General features: G+C 36.9%; 1 pseudogene; it reads right to left on the bottom strand.

Moving 5' to 3' along the window:
* Nucleotides 1-4,690: 4,690 nt before the first annotated feature.
* LOC112834707 (U2 spliceosomal RNA) lies at nucleotides 4,691-4,810 on the bottom strand (annotated as a pseudogene).
* Nucleotides 4,811-5,264: the final 454 nt, after the last annotated feature.

The following is a 5,264-nucleotide window of genomic DNA, read 5'->3' as shown; positions in this document are numbered from 1 at the left end:
GGGGATTTTTAGTGTTGACTTATATAAGTTTTATATATATATATATGTTTTTATTTAAATTCCAGTTAGTTAACTTAAAGTGTAATATTAGTTTCAGGTGTACAATATAGTAATTCAACACTTCCATACAACACCCTATGCTCATCATAAGTGCACTAACCCTTTATCAAATATTTCAATTGCAAATATCTTCTCCCATTTAGTTGGTTGCATTTTAGTTCTTTTGTTTCTTTCACTGTGTAGAACATTTTTATTTTGATGTAGTCCCAATAGTTTATTTTTGCTTTTGTTTCTCTTGCCTCAGGAGACATATCTAGAAAAATACTGATATAATCAATGTCAGAGAAATTACTGTCTGTGCTCTCTTCTAGGATTTTTATGGTTTCAGGTCTCACCTTTTGGTCCTTAATCCATTTTGAGTTTATTTTTGTATATGGTGTAAGAAAGTAGTCCAATTTCATTCTTTTGCATGTAGCTGTCCAGTTTTCCCAACAACATTTGTTGAAGAGACTTTTTCACATTGCATATTCTTGAATCTTCTGTCAAAGATTAATTGACCATATAATTGTGGGTTTACATCTGGGCTCTCTAGTCTGTTCTATTGACCTATGTGCCAGGACCATATTGTTTTAATTACTACTGCTTTGTAGTAATTTGGGATCATGATACCTCCAGTTTTGTTTTTCATTTTCAAGGTTGCTTTGGCTATTCAGGGTCTTTTGTGGCCCCATGCAAATTTTAGGATTGCTTGTTCTAGTTCTGTGGAAAATGCTGTTGACATTTTGATAGGGATTGCATTAAATCTCTAGATTGCTTTAGGTAGTGTGGACATTTTAATAATATTTGCTCTTCCAATCCATGAACATGGGATATCTTTTCATTTGTTCATGTAATATTCAATTTCTTTCATCAGTGTTTTATAGTTTTCAGAGTACAGGTTTTTCACCTCCTTGGTTAAGTTTATTCCTAAGTATGTTTATTACTTTTGGTGCAATTGTAAATGGGATTGTTTTCTTAATTTCTATTTCTGCTACTTCATTATTAGTGTATATAAGTGCAACAGATTTCTGTATACTTATTTTGTATCCTGTGACCTTACTGAATTCATTTATCAGTTCTAGAAATTTTTTGGTGGAGTGTTTATGTTTTTCTATATATAGTATCATGTCATCTGTAAATAATTAAATATTTACTTCTTCCTTACCAATTCAGATGACTTTTATTCTTTTTTCTTGTCTGATTGCTGTAGCTAGGACTTCCAGTACTATGTTGAATAAAAGTGGTGAGAGTGGACATCTTTTTTCTTATTCCTGACCTTAGGAGAAAACCTTTTGGTTTTTCACCATTGAGTATGATGTTAGCTGTGGGTTTTTCATATACGGACTTTATTATGTTGAGTATGTTCGCTCTACTTTGTTGAGGGTTTTTATCATTAATGGATGTTGTACTTTGTCAATTGCTTTTTCTGCATCAATTGAAATTATTACATGGTTTATTATATAGTGTCCTTGTCTCTTGTGACAGTCTTTGTTTTAAAGTCTATTTTGTTTCATATAAGTATTTCTACCCCAGCTTTCTTTTCACATCTATTTGCATGATAAATTCTTCTCTATTCCTTCACTTTCAATCTTAATGTGTCTTTAGATCTTAAATGAGTCTCTTATAGGCAGCATATAAATTAGTCTTGCTTTTCATCCCTGCAGTCACCCTATCTCTTTTGTTGGAGCATTATTCTATTCACATTTACTTATTGCCATTTTGTTACTCATGTTATGGTTGTTTTTGTAGTTCTTCATTCACGTATTCTCTTGCTCTCTTCTCTCATAGTTGGCTTTCTTTAGTGATAGACTTTGGTTCCTTTTTCATTTTTTGCCTACCTATTACTGGTTTTTGATTTGTGGTTATCATTCAGTTTTTTATACAATATCTTCTGTATATAGCATTTTTTAAAGATTTTATTTATTTATTTGAGAGAGAGAGAATGAGAGATAGAGAGCATGAGAGGGAAGAGGGTCAGAGGGAGAAGCAGACTCCCTGCTGAGCAGGGAGCCCGATGCGGGACTCGATCTTGGGACTCCAGGATCATGACCTGAGCCGAAGGCAGTTGCTTAACCAACTGAGGCACCCAGGCGCCCTGTATATAGCATTTTATATTAAGTTGACATTTGCTTATGTGTGAGCCCTTTCTTACTGCTCCCTCCCCCATGTTTTAAGTATATGATATCATGCTTTACATCCTTTTATTTTGTGAGTCCTTGACTGATTTTTAGAGATATGTTCATTTTTACTGCTGTTGTGCTTCCTACTTTACTTACTGCTACTTATAGTCTTTACTTTGAAAGAGTCCCTTTAACATTTATTGTAGGGCTGGTTTAGTGGTCATGAATTCCTTTTACTTTAGTCTGGAAAACTCTATCTCACCTTCTTTTATGAATGATAGCCTTGTTGGATAGAGTATTCTTGGTTGCATCTTTTTTTCCCCCTCTCAACACTTTAAATATATCATGCTATTCCCTTTTGGCCTGCAATGTTACTGCTGAAAAATCAGCTGATAGCTTTATGGGATTTCCCCTGTATGTAACTGTTTTCTTTATCTTGCTGCTTTTAAAATTCTTTATCACTACGTTTGCCATTTTAATTACTATGTCTCTTGGTGTGGACTTCCTTGGATTGATTTTGTGGGGGATTTCTCTGTGTCTCCTGGATCTGGATTTGTTTCCTTTCCAGATTGAAAAGTTTTCAGCTATTATTTCTTCAAGTAAATTTTCCACCCCATCTTCTTCTGGGATCCTTGTGTTGTGAATGTTATACTTGATGGTGTTGCTGAGTTCTCTATGTTTATTTTCATTTTGTATTATTTTTTTCTTTCACCATTCAGCTTGATTGCTTTCCATTACTCTATCCTCCAGGTCACTGATCTATTCTTCTTCTAGTCTACTAGTCATTCCATCTAGTGTATTTTTTAATTTCATTTATTGAGTTCTCCATCTCTGATTTTTTAATGTTTTCTCTCATTTTGAAGGGTCTTACTGAGGTCCTCCACTTTTTTCTCACATCCTATGAATATCTTTATGACCATTATTTTAAATTTTCCATCAGGCATATTATTTATGTCCATTTTGCTTATGTCTCTTGCTGTGATTTTGTCCTGTTTTTTCATTTGGGACATATTCCTCTGTCTCCTCATTTTGTCTAATTTTCTTTGTTTCTATGAATTAAGAATATCTCCTTGTCTTGAAAGTAGTGGCCTTATGAAGAAGAGGTTGTATAGTGCCCTGTAGTGCAGTGTCCCCTCTTCCCCAGAATCTGGCACATCAGGGGTGTCTCCTATGTATGTTGTGTGCACCCTACTATTGTTGCTGAACTATTTTTGCCTCAGCCCAGTCATCTTCAATACATCTCTTTGCCTTTTGTGAGTAGTGTTTGGTCCCTGTGCTCTTAGTGTGTCAGTCTGGGGCTGCCTTGAGTTTGAGTCAGACCAGGCATTTGCCAGACATGCAGTAGCAAAGGGCATCAGTTTACTTTCTCTGAGTTGTTTCCTGTGAAGCTTTGTTAGTGGGTGGGACCTACAATCAGATCAGCTCTCTGCCCCAGCCCACTGGTAAGCCACAGTGTGATTGTTGTGTGTGGTTATATTTCCCTCTTTGTGGCATAGGAGTCACTTTAGATTGTTGCCTGTCCCTGTCTGGGCTGCTTACACACTTCCAGGCTTGTGGCACTGCTTTGGATGGGTTCTGGCCAAGAGCATATTGGAGGAGGTGGATCTGCAGAAATGCACAAGGAGAGTCACAAGGCATTAGCAAGGTTTGCACTGATCCTCTGTGAGAGGGGACTTGGAGTAGAGGGCTGGCTGGAGGGGGCATGTCTGCAAGGGAACATGTGGATGGAGCATACTGTTAGCAAGTTAGGTAGTGAGTGTCAGCACAGCCCTGGTTCTTGCAGGTGGCCATGTTTTTATGCTGGTGAATAGGGGAGAGAAATGGTGCTTGCCAGCTCTTTTGTCCCTGGAGACTCCCAAGGATCCCTGCCCCTTTAGCAAGGGCTCTGAGATTAGTAAACAAATCTCCCTTTCATATGCCCAAGGCATTTTTCAAACTGCTGGTAGGCTACATCTCTTTTGGGCTGTTTATTGTGCTGTGTCTTTAAGGGTAGGGACTCAGTTTCCTCTCACCCTCCTGGCAGTCCCAGAGGTAAGCCTGCTGATGTTTAAAGTTCCAGATTTTAAGTCTCACTGATTATAAGAACTCATGAAATTTGGCCTCTCTGGTTTTCAAAGTCAAATTTATGGAGATTCATCTTTCCCCTGTGGGCTCCCCAGTGTGATAATCCATTCTCTCCCCTCTCAGTGCCTACAGTGTCTCTCCCTTCCATGGACAGTCCCACAGGTCCATTTAGCTCCTGACCATGTCTCAATCCTTCTTATCCTCTCCAATGCAGCCTCTTCTCTATATTTAGTTGTGGAGAGTTTGTTCTGTCAGTCGTTGGGTCATTTTCTGGGTAATTTCCACCGATATGAATGTTATCTAGTTAGTGAGCTTAGGGTCCTCCTACTCCGTATTCCCTGGATGTCAACATCTCTAACTATTTCTGAACAACCAGGATTTTAAAACAAAAAATAAATCATGATTCTGCAAGCATTTTTGTTTTCCTTGTAAAGTATAAGCCACATGCTTAAGAAAAAAAAATCAATAGGCGATGATTTACATATTCCTAAATCATCACAACTGATTTTGGATAGAGGATGTATCAGATATTAAACTGATAAGAATAGATACTATACTTGATCTTAGCCAAAAAGCTGAGAAGAAATCACAACTGATTTTGGAAAAGCCTTTTGATATTAAAAACCTTTTTAATACACTCTGTCCTGTGGAAAAATAGGTTCTAATAGTTTTTAAATGTATTTAAAATCAAATATTTGGTTTGAAACTCTGAATTTGTAGATTTTTAGGGGGACACAGTACAAGGGGGTATTTTGGACATTGTAGAATGATCATTCGCATTTGTAAGAAAGAATTCCAGTAGGCACAGAATGTCTGAGAGCAAGATGATTACACAACAGACACTGCTTTCCTGTCTCTTTGTTCTTCTGAACACCGACAGAATACTCAGAAACATCCATCTATCTAGAAAGATATTTTACTAACATTGGCACAGAATGTCACAACAAAGTAATTGTAGATGGGCAAGATTGGTATAAACATGTAAAATAGCATGAATACTGGTATTTGAACCAAACAACTGATATGCAAAATCACAGAGGA

This window comes from Callorhinus ursinus, unplaced genomic scaffold (genome assembly GCF_003265705.2).
Source record: "Callorhinus ursinus isolate GAN/ISIS: 27379988/994484 unplaced genomic scaffold, GSC_fseal_2.0 scaffold67, whole genome shotgun sequence".
NCBI classification, from domain to species: domain Eukaryota; kingdom Metazoa; phylum Chordata; class Mammalia; order Carnivora; family Otariidae; genus Callorhinus; species Callorhinus ursinus.
The sequence above is the reverse complement of the archived record's forward strand: the minus strand, read 5'-3'. Positions and strand labels throughout refer to the sequence as shown.